We start from the raw sequence: 26662 nt of genomic DNA, 5'->3' as shown, positions 1-26662 counted from the left end.
TTTCTTTGTCTTCCACTGTGCATTTCTAGTTCAGTGTTCTGACATAATCGATCTGGGTAGACTCACCAGTTCAGTTCAGAACAATTAGCTATTCCCTCCCCCCTTGAAATCACATTTGCTTTTCCAGCAATCCTATGAGACAAATTTGTGCATTTTCACTTTAACAATTAATGAGTGAGATTAAGAAAAAATAAGTCAGTTCTCCAACATCTCACATTCAGAATCTGGTGGAACTGATATTCTAGTTATTCTAGTGGGTTTTATAGTCTCTACACTCTTCCTTTTGCCACACCTTTCTTTTTTGGTCAATCAGGGCTTCATTTTTTAAGTGACAGCCTCCCCCCCCCCCAACTCAAACTGATTTAACAGAAGACAAAACTCAAATAAACCAACCAAAAAAAAGCAGACTGCATTGAATAACCTAAAGAGGATGGGCAGAGGTAGAGCTGCTCTCAGGTTCTACCAGTACTTAGAAACTTAGTTGCTGTCTTTAGATATCTTTCTCTATATTCATGTCTATCGCTGTTGTTATGAGGTCAGATAATTAAGTTCGTGAACTCATCCTAGAAAAAGTGCTACATACTTCATTGCTGAATATCACTAAGGTAACCTTTGAAGTACTCCCCTTGGGAAGCTATGCACCAATGCCAGCACCTAGTCCACCCTTCAAAGCAATTTTGGAACACTTTTTCTCAGCAAAATGTCTGCCTTTCAATATTTCCTTTATCTTCAGGTAAACAAAGAAGTCATTGAGGGCCAGTTCAGGTGAGTAGGGAGGGTGTCACAATACAGTTATTTGTTTACTGGCTAAAAACTCCCTCACAGACAGTGCCATGTGAGCTGGTGCATTGTCGTGATGCAAGAGCCATGAATTGTTGGTGAAAAATTCAGGTAGTCTAACTTTTCCATGCAGCCATTTCAGCACTTCCAAATAGTAAACTTGGTTAACTGTTTGTCCAGGTAGTACAAATTCATAATGAACAATCCCTCTGATATCAAAAAAGGTATCAAAAAAGGTTAGCAACATCATTGCAATGAAGTTCGTGAACTTAATTGTCATATTTCTGTCTCTCTCTCCATCTCACTATGCTGTTTTTAATCTCTTTTACTGAGATTATGGAGACCGTTTATTCGAAGAGTCATTACTTTCTCCACAAAGTGGGGAATGGCTATCAGCAGCTCTAAGCTTAAATTATCTTATGCCAGAAGCTTCAGAGCACAGAGAAAGCATCACTTTTCATTACACATGGGAATAAATTGCCCATCCTTGCTCAAGAGCCCATCACTTGGACCAATCATTAAGACCTGGGAAGTGTCCTCTGTGTGGAATTGGTGAATTATTTGTGAATTTCTAGAAATTGGGAATGGAAAGAGTAGCTTTCACTGTAAGAAAACAGTAACTTAAGAAAGCAGAAAATGATAGAAGAATTTAGCCTTTAATTAAATCACCAGAACTAAAGACAGAATTTCTATTTTTAAAAAATAATTATTAGATATTGCTTTCTAAGCCAAAAAATGCTATTGGTTTCCACTGGCACAACCAAATTTTTAGCAACTATCTAGAAAACACAGTAAAAAGATGTACTGAATAGCATACTACTATAGAAAAAAAAACTGATTTGCTGAAACTATGAGAAAATCTTTTTACTACTGCATTCTAGGTTGTCCTTTACATTCCATAACCTGAGTCTGAATGTAAAAATTACTTATCATGGATAGAAACTCCTCCTATAAAAAGGGAACATTTGCTTCATTGTAGTAAGTGTAAGAGTGGGAGTAGATGAATGGAGAAAAGTATGCCTTTCAACTTAAAAAGGTCCACTTAAAGAGGTTTTGGTAATGACTGTATTAGTCTTTTTTTTTTTTCCCGTCACCCCATTCACTCCTTATTTCCATTGCACCCTCTTTCTATTTTCCTCTCTCTTGGATACTTTTTTCTGCTCACCAAGTGTTTATCTTTCCTCTTTTTCCTCCTATGTTATCTGAAGTGTTTTAAGATCTCATGTGATTTATCCTGGCAAAAAAACAATTAAGAAATAGTCTGTGCTATTATGGATAATTTGATAGACACTTGTTGGAATGTAAATTTAGATTCCAAGAGAAACATTAATAATTATCTGACTTCTTAACCCTTTAAGAAGGGTATGTTGAAGAACTTAGAAAGAATACTGATTTGTTACATTTAATTATTTGACATCTTTCATGTTGAAAAGTACTCATTTAAAAGACCTGGAGCCAAATGATTTTGGAAAAGTCTGCAAACTGTATGAAGAAAGTGTGGATAGTGTTTTCTTAACCTGAATAGAACAGAAGTTACTAGATATAACTCCTTTAGGATAATCTCATACACTTAGTATGAATCACCATGCTGATACAAAAATCAGATAGATCATATTTAGCATAAATTCTATAAAGCCAATATGTCTCTCCTAAAACATTTATAAAATTCATTAGATGGCGGTAGGGGAAGCAGAGATGTAGACAGCAACTTACAACTATCCCAATGAACATACTCTTTCTCTCTTTCTCCTCCCTCCCTCCCTTCCTCCCTCCCTCCCTCCCTCCTTCCTTCCCTCCCTCCCTTTGTTCTTATTTAAAATAAATTCTTGATAGGGTCCAGAGAATCCTCTGGGCTATGGAATCGTTCTCTGTACGGTATCTCAGCAATTTCTACATTTCTCTTTTATTAATTATATTTTATGATCATGTATTTCACACCAGTAACTAACTAACTTAACCTGTTTGTTGCTACTTTTGCTCATATATGTCTATCCACTAATAATATGCCAGCTGCTTTTTCTCCAATTTAGAACATTGACATGTGAGCTAACTGGTTTAATTATGTGATCGTGGGTAATTTACTTTTTCTCAGTTTCTCCCCTGTAAAACCTAGAGATGGAGTTAAATATCTTAGGACTTTTTCTAGCTGATAATTTTTTTTTAATTCAATGATTTCTATCACTTTTTTAGGTCCATATGGAAATGTGGTGTAGGCACATAACTGAGTTAAGTAGGCACATAACTTATTCTAGCTGATAATTTTTTTTTTTAATTCAATGATTTCTATCACTTTTTTAGGTCCATATGGAAATGTGGTGTAGGCACATAACTAAGTAAATCTTATAAATTTTCTCCACAGCACCATCTATAGGCCTATTGAGTCAATTCTGATGTCATGCCATTCCACTGCTTAGTTAACTGTAAGAAATACTTTTTGTTTGCCTTTAACATTTTTTCATTTCTAATCTTGAAAATTAATAAGTAATTGACCTCAATAATAATGACATGAACTGAACTTCTCAAATTATAAAACTGAGACCTATGATTAAAGAACTATTTTGCAAGAGAGCCAGATATACAAAAAAGCATATACATCAAATAGTGTTCTTCTAAACAATGTCAAAAAGTTTTTAAATAAAATTATTTATTTGTTGAATCAAAATAGTTTTAATTCTTAAAGCTGAATTCATTTTTTCTTTATCAGTTTTTTGCCTTTTGGGTATAACTTGTGCTAAATGATTAAACAGTGATCTCTTCTCCTGGTATTACTTTCAATTTACAGCATTGTTCTTTATTAGTTTCTACTTGAAAGAACATTTTTTTTAAATTTATTAGTTTCAGGTGTACAAGACAAGGTAATACTTAGATGTTCATCATTTATATCCCTCACACTGTGAACCCCCCTCCCACCATCCACTATCCCTCCGACCTCACACTGAACCATCACTATATAATATATAAAATTATAGTTGGCATTCATTAATGTTTAGCTTCTGGTGTACAATGCCATGATCAGGCATCCACAGTATCTCTGAGGTGGTCTCCCAAATAGGACGCATGTCCATCGGATACCCAACAAAATCTTTACAACATTATTGAATAAGTTCTCCAAATTAATTTTTAAAAAACCCTGAGGCCATCTTGTGGTTACCAGCTGCTTCCCAATCCCTTCACCTTTCCCCTTATCCCCACCCCCCCTGCCCATCTAACAACTCTCGGTTTTTTCTTTGTGTCCCCAAAACTGTTTCTGACTAGTTCATTCACATATTCTTTTCTTTAGATTCCGCATATAAGTGAGATCATATGGTACTTGTCTTTCTCTTTCTGACTTATTTCACTTAACATAATGTTCTCTAGATCCATCCATGTTGTTGCAAATGATAAGATTTCTTTCTTCTTTATGGCTGCGTAATACTCCATTGTATAAATGTACCACAGCTTCTTAATTGAAAGAACATTTTAACATTTAGTGTGAAAATAAAAAGATTTTCATATCTATATTCCATAATTTAACTCATTAACCTTCCATTAGAAATTATTTTTCTTGACTCATAAATACATATACATGTGAGTATAAATATAAATAAATATAAATATAAACATAAACATAAAAAATGTATAGATATAAATATTCCCAAAGAACTCCTCAAAAATTGCAATTCTAGTGGAGGAAAAGGCAATTGAATGCATTATGCATCACAGTTTAACAAATTCTAAATATCAAACTCATTATCATAATGATTTTTTCTATATTTCAATTTGTTTTTGTGAAAAGGCAGCTCAGAGCTACGAAAGAGAAGTTTCAGGCCACACTGGGGAGAGACACTGAAACAAAACAGAAGAGTCTGGAATTTGGTACAGAATATGAGTTACACGTCCTGTACAAAGTCATTAATAACCAAGTGATTGCACTGCACAGCTGGTTTGCTAGATACTAATGTCACATTTACATATGACTGTTCTAGTTTGAGCTGCTAAGGTGTGTTGCTTTTAGTCCTCCAGGCTAGCAAATTAGTGTAATGTTTTCTTACTGTAGTCTGTGACCTAATGAAGCACATGCACTTTCTGCATGAGAAGTAAGAAACCTCCATAAAATAGGTGCATGCTATCTTCTCTTCATTCACAGCTTTATAGCCTTTATCTCTATATAAACTATTATTTTAATCACCCACTCTCTCCCATCACATAATTCATTAAATAGCTGTTTCCAGATCTTTATCTACTGTAGATCCTTGCACGCAAATCTTAAGTTTACTCTTTCTTCCATTAATAGAAATTAAATAATAACACTATGAAAGATACTTTCTCTAACATTTAATACATGCAACCAAGTTTATATTTTCTTATGAAAGGAAAAGATGCTCAAAAGAAACAAGAAAAAATATTAATATAACATTTCTCTTTCTAGAGAAGTTGAGATGCTTTGTTGCATTCCACTAGATCAAAAATGTATTTCTTGACAGCAATAATTTCACTGCTGGCAACAGACTGTGATAAGACATGGCAGAAGTCATGTTTACAACAGCCAACTTGAATTTAACTCAAGGGACCTTTGGCACAAAAGTGGTACCATGGATCTGGAACCACTATAACATCGTCGAAGAATTAAAAATGCATCAATTCAGTGAAAAATGAGAATACTTTTATCTATTGCATTCTTAACTAACCCCAGGGAGCTAGACTCACTGGACAGGGGTAATTACTTCTAGGATGCCTAGAGACCAGGTCTTTCCCTCCTTCCTTCCTTCTTTCCTTTCCTTCCTTTCTTTCTCTCTCTCTTCCTTAGAGGTTATTAATAACTACTATATTTTCTTCCAAATGAATGATTGGTACAATCAGAATAACTGAACTACCACCAGAAAAGAGTAATCTTGACATTTTATACAGCTTTCAGCACAACTACGTACCACGTAATTCAACTGCATCTTTGTTTTATTTTCATTTGTATCTTTCAATTTATAACTCAGAAAAGAAATTATTCCCTCAGAGTCCTTAAATAACTTTTCATATTATACAATGGTGGGACTTAGAGTTTTTTAATGGCTTTACTGTGATTAATAAAATAAAAATGTCTACGAAATGCAAATTAATCTTAAATAACCTCAATCAATGCAGGCCATAGATGCTATAGAACTCACCAGTTAGAGTCCTCAGTAAAAAAGAAGAAAAAAAAATAAAATACAAATGTAGTGATTATTTCTAGGGATATGTGTTCATAATTTGTGTTCAGTAACATTGTATGTTAGTCTTATATTATTAAAAAGCATTATGTATTTGTTTTTGTTTTGTGAAGGTCAGCAGTATACATATACGAGATAAAGAAATTAAATTTTCTACTGTTATGTGAACAGATTGATGGATTATTGAGGCATAAGATAAACCTTTGAGTGACAGCACCACACATAGACTGCATCATGCATTCAAAAGGGCAGTAAAACTCTGAAGTGATTAAATGGAAATGAAAACACGTTCTCTATAAAACTCTGTTAGGTAGCTCAAATAAGGGTGTAATGATAACTAGGAAATTTATTTTGAAATTTCAGGTAAAGAATTTGAATTAAATATTTCATGAAATATGAGAACAGAAAAAAAGCAATATTTCTAAATATTTTTATTTCATATAATGTGATTTTAAATGTTTTGACAGGTAAGTTAATAAATTAAATATAAGTAGACATTTTTCAGCGTTATCTTCATGTTTGATATTCTAATTTACCAAAACAATTTTTTCAAATTTGTTATGGTGAAAAATAGGGCTTTACATTGTATTTAGGATTTCCATATATTTGGATCTAATATAGTATTTTGGTCATACACTATTTTTTAAAACATTTTTTTTTCCTCAATTGAGTTTGTAAACTGAGAACCATAACCACTGCAACAGATATTGTTATTCTTTCATGAGTAAAAAAAAAAACTTCGTATTTCAAGACAATGAATTACAGTTTTTGAGCTGGTAGAAGTCGCATTATATTATTAATTGAATTTGAATTCGGATTACTGGCTTCAGTGCACATGTAAAATATGTTCCTCCTTGAGAAATTAAAGTCTACTAAGGTGAGAAAACTCTTTACATATGACAACATAACATATGAACTCTGTAAGTACCAAATGAATGTAACATGCTAAGCATATTACACGGAAATTCAGAAGCAAAAGAAGTTACTTTAGGTTGGGGTTATCAACTAGAAAAGTAAGGTATCCAACTGTCCTGATTTGCCTAGGACTAAGGATTTTCCAGGGGCACAGGACTCATAGTACTAAAACCAAGAACTTCTTAGGGAAACTTGAATGAGCTGATTACACGGATGTGAAATCATATAGGGTCACAAGTAACTTAACAAAAGAAATTTAAGCTCCTTCAAGATGAAATGACAGAGAGGTCTATACTATGATTGGGATATTAAGAAAAGGCTATGTTTCTTTGATGGCATATATAATTTTCAACTAGGAATTACACTGCTTTTTGGATCAAAAAGAACAAAACAAATAGCGAGACCCCACTTTCATTTCAGGAAGCTATGTTGATATGCAAACCTATTTTCAGGCCAGATACCAGGATTGGCTTTAGTAACAAAGCTTTGGTGTTCGCTTCTGAGCACTGTGAACAATTAAACTCCATATCTTCATATGTTATAGAGAAACATTTGTGTCCCTTTCATAAGCAGAGCTGATGACACTTTCACTGGTATTCTTCACTTAAAGATAATTTGGGCTCACATGAAAACTAGTTTTAGGGCTGACATATTAGTGTATTGTTCGTTTTAGAAGCTCTTAAAGCAAGTTTCCTGCACTGAAAAGAAGAAATGAAGTTCAGTACATTTATTGAACTCTGTGATTTACAAACACCACCATATTTTTAATGTTCACAACAACCATACATAGAAAATACTACTAATATGTCCACTTGCCAAATGAAGACCCAGAATCACAGAATGGCAAGTTATTCTTGCCCAAGTTCATTTTGTTAGAAAGTGGTAAATACCTGAATACAGGTATTCTTATTCTAAAGACCATGCTCTTAGACATCACACAATATCAAGTACCTGAAAAGAAAATGAAATAATTGAAAACTTTACATCATAAAGAACTCATGAAGGATAAGATACTCAAGTTTCTTACTTCTGAGGACAAATGAATATATTAATAGGTGTGTTGAAACGTCAATTTTTTTTTTTTTTAAGAATTAAGAACTCAGTGCTCATTCTATGACATAATTTCTCTTGGTTTGGTACTGTTTCCTACACAGTAAGAACTGGCTTTTCCAGCATGGTTGGAAAGAGAGACAATTAGACAATTCAAGATGGAATTCCTCTTCCAGCTCTGAATTTCTTGAAATTGCTTTTTTCTCTATTTAAATTCACTGACAAATTACAAACCTCTACTCCACTTTTTTCTGTACTGATGCATTGCAAGAATTTCACCAAAATAAGCCTTAACTTTCTGGAATACACCACGTTTCCATTAACATTTTGGAAAACACCTTCACCCTCTGTGAAAAATCAGAAAATGAACACATTTCTTCTATGTAAAGTGAAAAATAAAGCAACATGTAACTCTTGTAATGGTAGGTGTTGTAAGCAACTTACAATTATGCTAAATTACATTTATTTACACAATTTCTATAGTAAATCTATGGAATAGGTACTATTACACTTCCCAGTTTAGAAATAAACTGAGCTAGAGAGGTTAAGTGGTATGGCCAGCCATACGACCAGTAAGTGGCAGAGCTTGTGTTCAAACACAAGCAATCTGGCTGTCAAATGTGTCCTTGTCCACTGTGCTATATTGTTTACTTAACCCACTTTTAAATGTCATTTGATCAGTTGATGTATTCATAATAATTAACTAAAAACTAAAGGCTGATCACTCAGCATTAATTGGGTTCCTGTTATGGATTAGGTATAACCCTTAGACTAGGTATTATTTCCTTACATTTTATTTGCTACAGTAAGGTAGATTACGAGCTATTCCATTCATTTAACATTTACTTATTTTCTCAGAAATGTATAAGCTTTATAAAGAACTGTGAAGACCCAGATAAATCAATATAATTGTTAAGAAGAAGAACTGTCTCCAATAACATTATGCTTTTATTCTTTTTCAAGAATGGCCTGATTTTAAAGATTAGGTAAAATGTTCCAGCTTGAAATAGCATCTGGCTAGTAGCCCTCTTACAACATTTCCCCACACTCATGTCCCAAAAAAAGAGATTTCATGACAATGTTGATATTGTGTAGGAATAAAAAAAATGTTGCTCTCTTACTAGAATGTGGAAGGATTTCCACTAAATTCAAACATGATGGAACATGGATTGTGTAGCAAAATTTGTGTTGTGCCAGTGCTTTGCTTTGCGAATTATGAAAACCTGTCTTCCTGAAATCAGGAGGAAGGGCTTTTAGCATCTCTCATTATCCCCTTCATTTTTCAAAATTAGTATGCATTATGCACATTACTGTACATTTAGTATCCATTAGAAATGTGGTCTTCTGCAAGTCTACTTCCTTTTTTTCTTGAGGCAGCCAAATGTCTCTCAAAGGTCCCCCCAATGGTACTTACTTGCACTCCAGATCTAGAAAGAGATTGCAACTTCCAGAGAATACAGGAATTTGTGGAAGAGAATAGTGAATCAAGGTGAACTTATACGCTGTGAAATGTTTCCAGGTTGCTTGTGGAGAACAGAAGTGCTGAGATTAGCAGTGCATACTTGGAAGAGGAGACTGGATGTGAAGGAATGCCAGGCTGAGGGGAGGACGGTAAACAATTTTTCAGTCTTCGGGCCAACAGAGCCTCATTCAGTGATAGGTACTGATAATTCTGACAGCATTTAATATTATTGAGCGTGTACATGTGCTCATCCCGGTTCCAAACACTTACAGATCTTAGCTCATCACATCCTCATAATAATGGCTCTCACTAGCTATGCCCATCCAGACATTAGAAACTGAGGGAGGAGCTACCCAACACCAACCTTCTAGCTGTGCTCATTAGCCATTGGCCAGATCCTAAAAGGAGAGAGAATCAGACAATAACACTTTGGGGCTAATTCATAAAAAATGGAGGTATCAGTAGAATATAATAGATAGCTCAGAAAGAGGCATTGGCCACAGAATTTGGTTAATAACAAAGGTGACATTATCAATCAGTGTGGAAAGAAAGAATCAATTCATGATTTTCCAGTTACAATCAATAGTTCTGGTTCCCTATTTTGCAAAAGGGAAACAGTTAAATCTTCACTAAACAATTCATGCTAAAATAATTTCCAGATGTGTTAGAATTAAATGTAATAATATTGAGACAAAACTTACATGTTGCATACTCTGTTGAACACTGCTGCAAGTGCTTTATATATAAAAATGCTTTGGTCCTCATTCTTTTCAGATTGTTTCATTCTTTTACAGATAAGAAAACCAATGTGCACAGAGGTTAAATAACACTGTCCAAGGTCACACAGCTTATAAGTGTTCCAACAGCCATCTCAGACTTAACATGTCCACAAATAAATTCCTAGACTTCTCCCTAAAAACATATCCCATACTCCATCATATCCATCTGAGATTATATATTCAATCATCCAGTCACTCAACTGAAAACGCTCAAGGCCATCTCTAACTCTTCTTACAGCTCATATGCAAATACTTTGGAAAATTCTGATAGATAACAGTTCACACATTTCTTGTTTTGTTTTGTTTTTTTCCATAATTTCCTAAGAGGTCTCCTTGCCTCCAACCTTGTTTCCCTCCATTATATTCATAGTGAAGAAGCCAAAATAATCCTTTAAAACATAAATCAGATCAGATTACTGCTCTACCTGGAATACTGCTGCCCCAATTAATCCCCATGCCCCAATTACTCCCTAACTTGAAAGGTTTTGCCCAGATGTCTCCGTATTAATGAAGACTATCCTGACAACTTCTCTAAAACTGTAACCCACCATCACCATCTGACTCACCAGCACTTCTAATCACAATACCCTATTCTTTTAATCGCTCTCTAATATTGCCCATAATTTACTTACTTAATATAGCTATTATTTTTTGTTTGTCTTCCCTAATGTGTTAAATTCTGCACGAACTTATCTCTATTGTTCACAGATGTATACTAATCACAGTGCTTCACACTTAATTCAGACTCCATAAATATTTTTTGAATGAATGAAGAGGCTTAGATTTCAAATGTAGGCAGCATGACTATAGAGCTCATAAAATTAATGACTAAGCAATTCCATAAAAAATGAAATTATGAAAAAAAATGTTCAAAAAAGTAGTGAACATGGGAGGAGAAAAGGCTTTAGAAATATTAAAGTACTAACAGAAATTGTTCAGGAAAAAATCTGATAGTTTAAAGGATATAAGAATTAATCCTTTTTTAAAAACAACATTTTAATAAAAAAAGAGCAATATCTGCTATAAATATGGTGAAGGATTAATGTTCTTTATATTAAGATCTAGTACAAATCAAATGAAAAAAAAAAGCACCAAACCCCTATAAGTATTGTAAAGGTATATAACTCACAACAAAATAAACAAACAGAAAAGTACATATACTGGGGGTGCCAAAAAGATGTATACACATGATTTGAGTCATCTTTTGTTATCAGTATATGTTGAGTATTACAATTTTAATACAGCTTTTTCCTTTCTTAAAATATGCATACATCTTTTGGCACCCTCTGTATATATCACATTGTCTAATAATACAACTCATTACATTGAGATGCCACTTTTTAAAAATAGAAAGTCAGCAAAAAATATAAAAAGAAAAAAGGGAAAGGAAAATTACGTATACCTCACGTTGATGAGGACTCAGTAAAACATATATCATGAGGTTTAAAATATTCCTGCATTTTGACACAGTGGCTGTATTTCTAAGACTCTATTCTGAGGATATAATCTGATATAAAGACAAATGTGTGTATACAAAGGCTCTCAACAAAATCTTACAATAGGGAATCATACTATAAAAACAAATCACATTTGTGAGACTTCAGAAATACTTTAATATTTCATAGAAATATATGTGATTCATCAAAATAAATGTTTTTGAAGAAAACTTGGTAACTTTGAAAATACTAACATGTTTACAAAGGTAGGCCAAAAGCTGTTGGGAGTATGGTCAATACAGATTGCCTCAAAGCCCAGTTACAACTGAGGGCAAAACTGGGGATGCAAAACTCCAGAGCACGGCCTGCTGCCTACAGACAAGCTGAGCAGGTCCATCCTTCTAAGAGGGACCTTGAGTGAGCCCTTGTGCAAAGTAAGGGAAAGTCTTGGTCACATAGGTCTCTGGGGTTTCAAAGACAATGCTAACCTATTTCCCAACTTTGCCTAAGATAAGAAAAGACCATTATCATGTATCTGATGATGTCATCATTATATACAGAGTATTGCTGTCACATAAAAAGCTAATAGTGAGACATGTACAAAACTAAATTTTCCCAATACATTTCTCTGTGACTGTCTCTAACTCTGAGATATAGCAGCTTTGAAAGGAAGTGTTTCACACATTACATATCAGCTTCTAAGTGTAAGAATAATATTTAGAAGTGAACTGAAACTTGAATTCCTAAAACAATTGTAAGTTCAGTTCTGTGGTATAGTTTAGCTATGAATAGGCATTGTAGAGAATTGTTTTACAACTATCATTTCTTGGGTCACTTGTCTTTGTTAATTTCAAAACAAGAGTGCTTTCTTGTTTTTCTGACTAAGGTGCTAAGAAGAAGTTTCCAGTCAGCATATAACATTTTATTACAAATGACTTGGCTTCCATGAATTGCATTCTAAGCACAGTGCAGGTTTGTGGAATAATACCAAATTCGTATTTTCAAATTGCAAACAAAAACAAACCTTCCTCTTTCTATTGCTAATGACTGTAGTATATGCAGTTCACTGTGCTGTTCAAATAGATTTCAAGTAATTTTCCTGTAATTGCTAATCATTTTAGTAGGTGGCATGAGGTTAGCAATCAATAATCACATGAAACTGTTGAAAATGAGGCCCAGGGATCAATAGAACATTTTTCTTCCCATGGAAACACAGCCTGCTCAGACGGCTGTCCTCGTTGTTCCTTTCTGTTCTGTATTTATTATAGATTCACAAGCTCATTTCTTATGGGAAAAATAACAGATTAGGGAAATAGACAAAATGCCTCTCACCAGCATCAAGGCAGAGATGGCATTTGTTATAAAGAACATATCCTAAAAAAGAGGTAGGTGGGGGTACATAGAGATGCTGTAGTGCAAAGTAAATTTCTTAATCTCTAATCAGTGGGTATATGTTGTCACTGTTCCACTTTATTTTGAATGTATTTTCAAATGTATTATAAAGATATACACTCATCTCTGTATGTGGAATCTATCAGGGGTTTATTTTTGAAGACACACTCAAACAGAATATGTAGAATTTTGTTTATCAGGGTGAGACAAAACCGTAAATCAATAAATGTTAGCTTCACTTTGGTTTCTTAGGCATTAAAACATTTAATGACTGATTAATGGGAATATGTTATTTCATGAAAAAATACAAAAATACAGTTGCATTGCATAAAATAGATTTTCATATATATCGGGCCCCCTCCATTTGTTAGAAAGTGGATTTATATTTGTTATAAAGTTCATTATCATATCTACAGGTAGATGTGTTCTTGCATATTTTATAAAAGCCATCATTTACCATTCAGAAAATTTAAAAAACATTTAAAGATGTTAATATGCTTTTGTGGGAAAGACTAAAATGAAATTCAGTATAAGAAAGGACTCCTTTTGTTGCTCTCGCCTTTGTTTTCTGGAGAGATATTATAGGAACCAGGTTTGCCTCAGTGTATCTTAGTATTTTGGAGAAGACGATGGATCACCAGGTAGTGCTCCCAGAAATTTAGGACTCAGGTCAAGGCTGGGTTTGAGAAAAACCCAGAGGAGAGCAGTAAGCTAGAGAGAGAGAAATTGGAAATAAGAAATGTAATTTAAAAGAAAAAGAAGCAGCATGCAACTCACATCAGTGGGTGGTCTCTATCAAGACCCGCTACTAATGTAAATACTCAGAAAAGAAATCAATAAAAAATAAAAAGCTAAACTCATGTGAACTAAGGAGGGAATATATATAACCAAGGAGGAAATTCTTGAATTTTGCGCTTTGGAGTCTGCGTGTGGGTGCCGGATTGCCGCCTACCCTTGACTCCCTTGGGAAATATTCCTTTGCAAGACACTGGTCCTCCACGCAGTCGGCACAGCACTGATTCCGAGACGGTGTAACAGCGCGTGGCTGAGACCCGGAGAAAGGGTTGTCACCCATCTGTTGCACCAGCCCGAAGCTGGAAGCAGGCATCTGCTCAGATGCCACTGGCGACTGACAGCACCTAGGGCTTTAGCAAAAGAACGGAAATCAAGTAGAAACCGAAGGTTCTCAAACAGGATAATCGCTAGCTAGAACTCCACATGGACGCCACTCTATTTTACAAATGGATTTCCAAGTCTTGAGGTCTAGAACCACCAAGCATCGGTGAATGACAAGCCGGGAATCACCGCGTCGCAGTGACTGCAAGTAAGTTAGTGTCACCTTTGCCAACAGAGAGCTTTACCTCTCCGCACTTTAATCGTGTTTCCCGTGTTTAAACCGAAGAGATTGGCCAGGAGATAACTTTTATTTTGAAATCTCAGCACGCGGAGGCGAGCGTCTCACTCATTCACTCACTCGCACGTATTCCACCTGCAGCCCTGGAACCTCGCGCTCCTAGGCTGGTGCGCGTTTGGGGTTTTCTTTAATCTTTTGGAAACTTACTGATTTCCTATGCCTGTTGGAAAGACCGAGCTGGGTGGGGGTGGGAGGAAAGCTGTGCCTCCTCGTTTCTTCCTCGCGACCGTCTCGATTGTTGACACTCGTGGCAAGCCGCGTCGTCCTGCTTTTGCAGGGGAAGTCTGACCCCTGGAGGACTGGAGAGGGGGTGCTTGAGCCCAGAGATAGTGGGAGTGGGAGAAGCTCTGAGTTGCGGCGTTGGGGTAAGGGTTACTTTTCCAAGTCGGGCGACGTGCCGCCGGGGTGCTTGTTTACTGGGGTGGGAGCTGGGCGTTCAGAAGCCTAGTCCTGGCACGAACCGCCATCGGACATGTCTGCAGAGCTCTCCCAAGCCTGGAGGTGTGTCTCGCTTGCCTCCAGGACCACGGGGTGGGTTCTGGCCACCAACTTGCCTGGATTATGGTGAGCTCGCCTGCCCAACTGGATGACCTCGAGCAGTTGGTGGTGGTGGTGGGAGGCCGAGGGCTATTCCGGGGCAGCCGAGCCTAGAACCCAGCTTCAGCTTCTGCCACTGCGCGGGTCCCCTCCACCGCCACGCAGAGCCGTGCGTGGGACGCGCAGCTTCAGGGACTGTCCCTTCCAAGCCGGGTCTGTGCGGACCCAGAATCGGGTAGTCGCCGGGGACCGAGGGCGGGATTCCTTCCTCTGGGCTCATCCGCTGTCCTCCGTGGGATCGCTAACTTTATCTGCAGGGATCCCTGGGGGCGGGGGTGGGCGAGCTCTCCTCCCCGGCGCTCACCTCCCCTTCCCGGGCTGCTCCTCCCCCGCCTCCCATGGCTTCGCTCTCACAGCATCCTCTCTCCGCCCAGTTCGGTGCCAGCTGCGTGGGCTCTAGCTTCGTGCGTTACCCTTGGCATGCTTCGAAACTCGGTGGCGACTAAGGAAATCCCACTGGAATTTGCCGGGCGTGCTCTCACCAGGCAGAGCACCGGCTCTGCCAGTCGTCGGATCGATCGCTCTTCAGCCAGAAGCTTGCAACTTTACAGGTAAAGAGGGTTTCGCCTCAGACAGAGCTCCGTTTGACCGGGGCTGCACCTCGTCTCCTTTCTCGGATCTCGGTTAAGTTTCTCAAGCTTCCTGGGAAGCCGGCTCCCTCTGGGGAGGCGGACGGACATCCCTGGGGGGTTGCGAGTTCACAAGGCTCCCGCTGCGTGGTTTCTCTTTAAGGCTTCAGACCGGGTTTGTGAAGCTTTCTGTGGTTGACCCGTGCCGAACAGGAGTTTGGGGATGCTTCTCAGCCTCTCGAGCACCAGGCTTTAAAGCAGGGGAGAGGGCGAGGAGTGATCCCCTTGTGTGACTTATATGGTAAACAAAGCGGCTGCAGCCACGCTACGGTGCTGGAGAGGAAGGCTGTTTTTAGCCTTTTATGCATTGGGAAAAAATGGAGATCTTGGTGGCCCCCGGGCCTGTATAAGTGAGCCCTAGACTCTCTGGTACCTAAACTGGGGGAATGAAGAAAGGATAGTGACTGATATCCTGTCGATTAACTACCTTCTGCGTCATTTTCATTCTCTGTCAATAAACAGGAACACTTTTATCCCTGTTGCTGGACCCAGGCTAGGGATTCCTGATTTGCGTGGCAACTGAAATTCCGATGACCCTGTTTACTATTTGAGTAAATCACTGGGATTCACAGCACAACTTAGTTCAGCTGTGAACTCAGCTGCCTTTTGTTACTAGTTACTAGTAGAGATTATTGGAAGACGATGGAGGGTTTAGAGAGGCTGAGAAAAGGGAGCAGCACTTCTCTCTTCTGTATCCTATCCACTATGTTGTTTCCTGTCCACATGGTTTCTTTGGGGGCTTTCCCAATTAAATCCCACACCTATAAATTGCAGCAGGTTGCTTACTGAATAAGCACCAAGCCAAAGGAGTGGGAGGAGGCAGAGGCAATGTTTACTCGTCTTATTAAAAAGAAATTTAGAACAGATTTGTAAAACAAAAAAATCTTTTAGGTCTCCTATCATTTTAGCTTTCCTATCACAGTAATCACAACACAAAGCGTGTTATTAATTCTTTAAGAAAAAACGTTAACAAGAGGTTTTTTTTTTAAAGTAAAACTCTGAACTAGACAATGAGAGTAAGAGTGGATGGATGTGTTAAAACATTGCAGTTGTTATCACTGTGTTATGGTTTGCTGTTTAATCTTACATTTGTGATTTCGTAATACCTACTTTTATTCACTTGAACAGTAGACCACCTTATGTATTTAAGGCAAAAAATCGATAAGATATAGGAATAATTAGTACTTCAGATATTAGAATCAAAATTTAGTAAGACATTGTTTAACACTTAAAAAATCTATATGAATTAATGAAGTTTTGCAAATCAGCAAGTCAGTAGATGTTATATGGGTTTTATGAAGGTATTTTATGCAAATGTCTTGGATTAATAAAGCTTAGTACAGCAGGAGAAGAAGAAAGCTCTTACATTGTTTATGAATAAGAGACCAAAGAGCTGGAGAGCCTTTCAGTAGAGCTCTGATCAGAACTCAGCTACTCTGCTAAGCTTGTGGTCCGTTGTGGAGTGAAGAGCTGACAGATTTATACCAAGAAAATGATGCACACAGAAACACGAACAGGTCAAAGAGACTGATACATAAGAGGTGCTGAATATTCATTGAGTGAATGAATATATAGTTAGATAGATAGACAGTTAAAATAAGGTGTTAGAAGATTTGTAATTGCAAATTTAGAAAGAAAAGTTCCTCCTCTTAAGAACTTGAACTTGGGCATTCATCAAAGCACATAGGATCTAAGTTCCACAGATACAAGAAACTTGTCTCTTTAGTAAAACCTGTCAAACATTAACAATGTTTCTAAAAATCTCTGATATTGAAAAATAAGACAAGTTTCAATATACTTGCTTAATGGTTGTTCTCAAAAATTTATCAGACATAAAATTTTGTAATTTTGATGTTATTTATTTCTCTGTTGAAGTTTTTTCCAGGTCAAGATAAAAACGCACAAAGCTATGAGAAAATCAAAGTTCTGTATGAATTTTATGCCCATTTTTGTTATTAAAATAGTAAGAGACTCAATAACTTTTCATTTAAAATAACCTTAATTAATTCAAACTTTACATAAATAGGAAATACCAGAAACATTTCTTTCATTCTTTCTGATTAGGAGAAATTTTAATATCTTGTTCAGTACACGTTTTAAACTTTTTAACTTAAGCCCTATTATTAACATGATTAAATTCCTATCAAAATATAATAATAACACGTAGGATGTACTGATTAACCTACTGAATTAAAAGACACTTTCACAAGAACATTGTTGAAAATGTCATATTTTCATACTTACATGTTTAATTGCCAGGATAATTGATGGTAATTCAGATTATCAACATTATATTTAGCAGATGAAAACTAAAATAATCTATCTTTTCTAATTGATGCATGTATTGGAACAAAAATAAATAGATGCACAAATTTGGTCAATATTTAATAATGCTAAAGAGATGAAGAATTTTGTAAATCAAGATAGATACACAAGAAATGCTAAACAGTAGCTAGGACAATAAGACTGGACTGAATATTTTCTTATGAAAATGTGATTGTTTCATTTTTTAAACAAGCTAGGTGAAGGTAAATATAACAAACTCTTAAATTTTTCTTTTTTCCAAAATTATCATTCCCAAACATTATACAAGATCAAATTCCCAATAAACTTTAATTTAAAAAAAGTTTCAATGTGCATCTCGCCTTTCTACATTGTATTGTCTGGACTAAATTGAAATCAGTGTTATTGACCTCTTTAATATCTATGGAAAACCCACCAGAAGCATTTTGATTCTTATTAAAAGTGAAGTTGAGGACAGAGATCAAAATAAAAACTTTGTCTTTTCACCTAATTTATGCCCAATCACCTCCCCACATCAAGTAAACATTAAAACTCGTTAACTCAACCCAACTTCAATTGGACATTTACTTCTATCTAGTTGTATGAAAAAATTGCTTTAGAATCCTTCCCTGTCCTTATATTTTCTATTTCTAATCCTCCCAGATGCATTGCGACTTGAAAATTTTAAGAGATTTGAGAATATTTTGATTAGAGATATAATATCATAGCTATATCTTTTTAATCAATACAAATATAGTCCTGATCTCAGAGAACATTACTAATCCAAAATAAATCTATGGTGAAAATACATTTAGGAAAAGAGGCCATTCATCTGTGAAATTGAAAATTGAAGACACATGCATTGAAAATATATCAGTGTAAAACTACATTATAAAAAGAAAAAAACAAAACAAAACAACAACAACAAAAAAGAAACCCTCCATTGTTCCTTGAACCATTTGGTAAATAAAGTGATTTATTTAATTTAAAAAAAAATCTCAATGATCCTTCTGAAACTTCAGTTTTACTTAAATAGGATATGAAAGAGATAATAGTTTTGGTTTTGATCTGCTCTTATAATTAAACTGTAGATGATATTAATATTAGTGTATGTTTAGTGTCCTTTAAAAACATGTTCACTTTGAAATACAGCAGTGTCATAGAATAATGGCTTCTTGAGAGGCAACAGATGACACATGGACAATTTTACACATAAAATTAGAAATGTTCATTAAAACATTAAGTTAAAAATATGCCTTGATAGCTTTATCTAGTACACTGCATTCTTTTTGAGAAATGGCAAGTGCAATGAATTGAGTCAGATACGCATTCATCATATTCTGCTTGTAGTTTGCTATTATTTTTTAAAAATATGCTGAAAAAGTCATCATAAGTAATTTAGTTGAACAAATATGATCAAGAGTTAAAATTTACTTAAGACAAAAAAGCAGGAGCTATTATGGAGAAAAGGAAAGGAGGGAAAAAGGAGAGGGCCAATATTTATAGGCACTTAATGTACTCCAGGAACAATGCTAGAAACTTTAAAAAAAAACAAAAACATTTTTCATGTTATCCTCACAGCTACCTTAATATTGAAGTATTATCACCACCTTTTAAATAATATGAAACGATTATATTCCTAAAAAAATCACATAGCTGTTTTTTAGTAGTCAGGAATTGAACCCATGTCTACTTGGTTCTAAAGCCAATACTCATTTTACTTAATTTTTATAATTTCTAGGATAAAATTAGTAAACTTTAACAAGATTCATAAATTCATTGGATTCTTACAACTATTTATTTCTTCAATTTTTTAAATATTGTAACGTTGGGACATAAAACCATTATGAGGCTAGAATACAATATTCTGTTAACTAAAGCTCTATCAGTTTGAGACAACATGGCAGATAAGCTATTCACTTCAAGCAGATTGTTCTCAAAATTATTTTCTTTCTTACTCTTGCATATAAACATACTATATGTGGAAAGGAATAAAACGGTGTATTTTCATGGATAAAATTCAAGGTTATATATTTTTCTTTAGGCTATTAATAAAATATCTTTGTTCATATATATAGCAGTCATGTTAAGACCTGTTAGGTTTATATTGCATCTTATCAAAGTCAGATAAAATTTCTAACAAGTGTTTTGTCTTAATTTTATCTGAAATATTAATTGCCTGTTTATTTTTAATGTCCCTTGGTATTTAATAAGGATGTAGCTCTCATTAATACATCTCAGAAGACATCCATCAGTTGATAGCACATGTTAAGAAATTAGCCATGGTTTTTTAAACATATACCTGCAGTTAAAATTGATGTGCTTATGTCCAAAGACCTATTGATATTGAAGTTGAGTAGTTTCTTTGAATATATGTAATACCATTACAAAAATTAACCCTGAAGTGGTATCCATTCAGTAGATATTTGTTGAATATTAGTAAATGAATAATTGAATAAATAGATTAATGACACAAATAAGCTGCTCATCTTTGGATTTTCTGGTAAAGCTCCCTCTGTATTGCTTCCTGTCAAAATGTTCTCCAGGCATTTAAGACTAGCTCAATAGTACTGTCTCTTTGAAAGTTTCCTTCTTGTTTTCACGTGGGTAGAGGGTAGAGGTCTATCTCCTGAACTAGACAGTAAACTCCTTTAAGAAACCCAGAGGATGCTCAAAAAATGTGTGAATTTTTAACTGAATTAGATTGTCATAAATATTATGCTGTTGTAATTGAGCATAAGTAATTTTACGGTTTTATAATACCATAGTTGGCTGAATTTTGAGCACATTTATTTATATAATGAAGACAATTATAATAACATTGCATTTATGTGCTATATTGAGTACTATGTTATTACCTATGTTAAAAAATAATTACCTCACATTTATTCAATGGACGTAACTTCTAGTCAACTAGTTACTCCATAATGCTCATTTTCACAGGATTTATATAACCAATTACTATTGTGTCTTAGTTTAAGTGATACTGTGCTGGAATTCTTAAGGGTGAGTTTTTGTTCCATTACACTGAGAAGTGTGGTTAGAATTGAAAGAGGACAGATACAAGTATTTCTCAGGAATACCTACACTGAACTAAAGAAAGCCAGAGACTTCTTTGGAGTGATTATGTTTGTCAAAGTAAGTTGAGAATTCAGTTCAAAGACTTGACAGTACATGATTTCCAGTTAGGAGTGACATGAGCTTTTTTTCTTAAGTCTTTTCATTCTACTTCATTGAGATTAGAATTGTTACAAATTAGGTTTTATGAAAAGAGTTGAGGTACTTTGTTACATTTTTAATTTATTTTACCTCTAAATGATAGTAGAAAAACACAAAACCTGTGTATACCAGGATCATAGTTCATAGCATATTGCACTGTAATTTTTATTTTCACAGAATTTGTATAATTAGTGTTCAATATATGCTTTTTGAATGGATGAATGTAATAAATGAATGTATGGATGATTGGTCTGGTATCAGCTGTTAGATCAACCCCTGTATTTTAACATGCTTTTTTTTCAATTAACTGGGCATACACCAATAGGAATCCCCCAAAACACAATGAGAGGACAGGCATAGTGCATAGTGTACATTGAGTGAAGAATGGGGAATACATCACGCTTTAATATCAAATCTTCCCCACTGTTTGTGACAGCATGGGTGCCATTTTATGTGAAGATCTTTTTCATGCTAGGTGGAGTGAAATTGCACACCCTGAAGATCACATTGAAGGATACATTTTAACTAAATACTCTTCTGTGATAGTTGTAGTTTGACAAGCACAATTAGGCCTCGTTTACTTTCATTTAGAGTCATATACATATATACATAGATTACTATGTAAGTAATAAAGAATAATAAAGAGTGGAAGACTGCTCTTGGGTGATAGGCTTTTAAAATAGTACCTACAGATCAATGATCAGAGATAGAGAGATAAAAATTGTTAGCAAAGAAAGTAGAATTAGCCCATAAAAGACAATTGAATTTATTTGTCAATAACTTTAACTGTAGAATGATTAGATATGTAATAAATGATTTTGAAGGATATCTAATTCAAAAGTCTGTTTTCAAGCAAGACTCTCAAATCTTACTAAATGATTTTTATATTATATTATTAATTTTATATATACTTATACATATATACATATCACACACACACACACACACACACACACAAACACACAAGACTCTTTTTGAAAGGCTTATTTAATACATGACAATCAGTCTTCCAGATGCTAAGACTACAGAGAGACACGTGTTTTCCCTTTTCTTTAGGATTTCAAACAAAGAAGTCATATGAACCTCTTATTATCATGTTCCAGTATCCTATATTAACTTATACACATTTTACTAATTGTCTCCTGATCTTTTTTCATGGAAATGGAGAACTAATTAAAGAAATAATATAACCATATTTAAATAAATATAGCCTATACTTGGAATTAAAAAAAAAAATTGGGTCATGTTAGAAGAAATCCTAATCCATCCTCCTTGCTTCAAATTACTTAGGTTTTCCAACTATAAATTTATGCTAAATTTAAATAGCATTATTGATACTATTAAACATGGTACTTTCCTTTTATATAGATATTACCAAATTACCATTCAAAGGCAATGTACGTTAGGAGATAAATTGTTTTCCAAAGTCTTGATCGGTTTATGGTGATACACTCGCATTTTGCCCTCTGCCCAATCCTCCTTGAACCAATGAAGCAAACTTTAGTGAAGAAGGCAGTTTTAGAGCTATGAATGTAGTGACTTGGATCCTCACCACTACATCTTTGCCTTGGGACATAAAAGACCTTTATTCAAGATATTCTTGGAAGGATGAATCCATTCTAGAATCATTTAACAGTTCTCAGTGTCCACTGTTCATGTTTTTTAGTGACCTCTTCTGTCTACAGCTGAGAATGTACTGAAGATCACGAAAAAGGCCATCTTTCTCGTGGTCTTAAATATTGGGACCAAAAAAAAAGGGATTGGACTAGCTCTATTAATCATTTTAAAATCATTTTTTGAGACCTACATTCCTAGGAGTGCCCACTCTTTGCCAGAATTATGCTTTATGAGAGTCATCGTGTGAAATAATCAGAGTACCTACTTCTAAGCCTCTGAGAACCTCTACGATTAAAGAGAAAGAAATATTTCTAAAGAACATTCAAATTTTAGGGTTATTGTTGCTCTGTAGGATATTGAATAGCTTTGTACCTGAAAAGAAATGATATGTCCCTCTGCATGTGCTGTATAAGAAGAAAATGCTGGCAGGGGTAAAGACTTATTTCCTTATCTGGTTCATTTTAACCTCACAGCTTAACATTTTGATTTGTAATGTGCAAGCTTAGAGAGCTGAACTGCATATTTTCATTTAGCATTCTAGCACATTCTTGGAACAAAGTGAACCAGCAAATAATTTTGCCCTTTCATGAATAAAAGAAGCTTTAATGAAAAAAATGTTTCATTATAATAGTAGTTACAATAAAGAATTTTTGCAACATATAAAATATCAACAACTTTAACTTGAAGAATGAAAACTGTTTTATATTCTGTTGTACTTGCAATGAACCATTAAAACCAAAACTTAAAGCATAACTTTCTATATACAGAGGGTGCCAAAAAAAGTGTATACACATTTTAAAAAAGAAAAAAAAACTGTATTAAAATTATAGTACAATGAATGACGCATTTATTTGATTAACATCATCTTTTGAGTGAACATCATACTACACATTGCTCCGAAATTCAATTCAACTTCAAAAAGTAATACATAGATAACAGCTCTTAAAATACGTACATTTTTGGGCACCTCTGGTACTTAAATACGTTCTTACAGAGCTGTTATAGAAATACTGAATACAGTCAAGTATTGAACATCCCCCTCCACTTTAGAATAATAGTTAATGGTAACAATTTTTGGCAACAAAAATGAAAAGATCTTTTTATATAACAATATTTTAGCTTCTGTTTTTTGTTTTTGTTTTTTTTTAAAAAGAAACATATTTACAAAGTCAAAATACATGCAGGAGACAATCTGATTGAGAAGCTGTAAACAAATTGAATCTGAACGGATCCATTATTGAATAAACTAGATATATTTGAAACATAACCTTGGTTCATTTCAGTTTATTTAAAGAATGTTATTTGAAAGATGAGCTACATTATTATAATACTATTGGTTTTAAGATTCAAAGTAAGATCTATCTATAAAAATACACAGGGATTTTGTATCAAAATAAATGTGATTAAGGAAAATCTCTAACTCATAATATGCATTGGTATTCATTAGCTTTTACAAGTGTTTCAGGGTCTGTGAGGATTTATTTTGATTATTTTAATCAAAATGAAATGGATATACAAGTATATTAAAGATAGTGACTGCTCAAAGAGTTTCATGTATTCTTTAGCTCATTTCTAGTGCAACATTCTAAAACATCTACTGCTCGCACTGCATCAGTCCTCTACCTACAGATGGACACCTTCAATTGTGTAATTGATCCTAGGTGTAAGGCTCCTCCCTCATGGACTGGAGTTATGACAGAGGAGTTGCCATGTATAAATGCACACTCCCTGCTTCCTCAACCAGACCAGGGCACTTCCACATGTAGATAGTGGGGGTGATGAACATTTATTTTTCTGAACATATATGAAATGGCGGTAAGATCCTGTGTTCATGGTGAAATTTCTTTTTAACCTCTATTGAATTATGACTTCTGATGAAATATCATTACTAGGTTCTTTTTTTCCCCTAATATATCTAAAAAAAAAAAAAGCCAAGAAGGGCTTAAGGAAAGGATTTTAAGGAATGAGATTTCATATTGTTACATTCTCCCTTGGTGTACAAGAAAGGGCACAGTGAATTTAATCTATTGTGTTTAAGAAAAATGTTCACTTGTACAGTCTGTCCCATTACAAGTTAAAAAATGAATACAGAGTTTGTGCTGGTTCTGGCCATTTTGTGTTTTACACTAAAATGAATGCTCACTGTAATCATAAGGATAAATCCTAAAAATACTCATTACATATGTGAATATTTTCACATCTTGTCTGAAACAGCAAAGTACTTAAGATATATTATTGATTTATTAATCATAACTAATCAAAACTGTTTTTTGAAGTTTAACATTTTAATTCATGCAATAAATATTTTCAATTTATTTTCCTAAAACTCTTAGCAGCACTTTGAAAGTGTTCACCTATTATTTGAAATATAAATGTAAGACCAACCAATACAAAATATTTACCTAACATTTGATGAGCTATTTTTGTCTTGATTTCTTACCCTAGAATAAGTTGAATTAAATTTGTGGGATAGTATATTCATCTTTAAAAAAATAAATTTTGTATATGCTGACACATGCATGGGGGGAACATGGGCTGATGTGGATAGGTTTTTAAATTTTTTTTAAGAACAATTATATATCTGTTTCATTTACTATTTTAGTTTTCTTTTTTATTTATAATTGTAGATACCACACCGACTGCCTTTAGATGCCCTCTATTCCTTGTAGCACAACCATGCCTCTGAGGAGAAGCAAGAGTTCTCTTTATTTAGTTAGTGGCACTGAATTTTCTAAGATTTTGTTTGATTGAAAATGTTTTCATTTTCACCTAACTTTTAAAGCTATTTTCGTAGTTGGATATTTTAGTTGGACATTATTTTCTTTCAGTAAATGTGTCACTCAATTGACAGTTAACTTCCATCATTTTTATTGAGAAGTCAGCCGTCAGTCTGACTGTTGCTCCTTTGAGGCCAATGTGTTTTTTATTTTTGGTTGCTTTTATGTTTTCTTTTAGTCTTTTGTTTTCAGTAGTTTTACAATAATGGACCTAGGTGATCTCTTTGGATTTCAACTGCTTGAAATTTGGAGCATTTCTTACATACGGCTTGATATCTTTCATCAGTTTTAGAACATTCTTAGTCATTATCTTCAGATAATAGTTTTGGACTTTTTTTTTTTTTTCACCCTTAAAGGTTTACAATTTTTACCTTTTTATTCTGTGCCATATTTCTGTTATTCTTTGAATTCTTCTTTTAATGTATTTTCCAATCATTTTTGCTCTCTGTGCTATAATCTGGATACTTTTTATAGCCTTATCTTCCCATTCATAAATCCTCTTTTTTATCATGTCCTATAATTGCTGTTAAATTTATTTATTAAGTTATTTTCAGTTATTGCATTTTTCACTTTAAGTGAAAAATATTTTCATAGCTTTATTTTTTCATAGCTTTATTTTCCATAGCTTTTAGATCTCTCATAAAATTTTCCATTTTCCTCTCTAATTTCTGAAGGTCCTTGAATATTTACTTTAAAGCCTAAAGTAGATGTCTCTAATAACAGGGTTATGTGTTAGTCTGTTTTTCTTAATTTTCTCTTGGAATGCCCTATACTTTTTATTTAAAGGTGAAAAATGTGTATCAAAAACTGTAGAAGCTTTGCCATCCTCTCCCAGAGAGGATGCACCTTATCCGCTGGCAGGCAGATAGGATGGAGTGGATAACTTAGCTGATGAGAAGATAATTTTCAGACTTTGCAAGGCTCCATGAATCCCTGGTTGACCCCATTACTATGTTATAGGTCCCCAGGGTCTGAGAACTTTGGCTGTTTAATAAAACTACTCTCCTTGCAAGTTCCTGGATAATGAATTTTTGTGAGATTGATGAATATTGTGCTTTAATTTTCTGCAGCTTTCTGATAAATGTGTAACTTATTTTCCTGCAAAATTTAAGACATTAACAAATACCTCAAG

The 26662-nt window shown here is 34.5% G+C and overlaps 1 protein-coding gene across 6 annotated transcripts in view; it reads left to right on the top strand.

The window, feature by feature from the left end:
- Window positions 1-13505: 13505 nt before the first annotated feature.
- The window catches only part of TRPC4 (transient receptor potential cation channel subfamily C member 4), a 221037-nt gene continuing 207880 nt past the window's right edge, over window positions 13506-26662 (top strand). For 4 of the 6 annotated variants that reach the window (XM_081046160.1, XM_081046159.1, XM_081046156.1 and 1 more), the window contains exons 1-2: window positions 13506-14318; window positions 15380-15556. The gene's annotated coding sequence lies outside the window, so the exon portion shown is untranslated. Of the gene's footprint in view, window positions 14319-14919; window positions 14973-15342; window positions 15557-26662 lie in introns of those variants that run through there. The other 2 variants (XM_081046158.1, XM_081046157.1) reach the window with 2 other exon arrangements.

The sequence above is a fragment of the Rhinolophus hipposideros genome, assembly GCF_964194185.1.
Source record: "Rhinolophus hipposideros genome assembly, chromosome: 4".
Lineage (NCBI taxonomy): Eukaryota > Metazoa > Chordata > Mammalia > Chiroptera > Rhinolophidae > Rhinolophus > Rhinolophus hipposideros.
The sequence above is the reverse complement of the archived record's forward strand: the minus strand, read 5'-3'. Positions and strand labels throughout refer to the sequence as shown.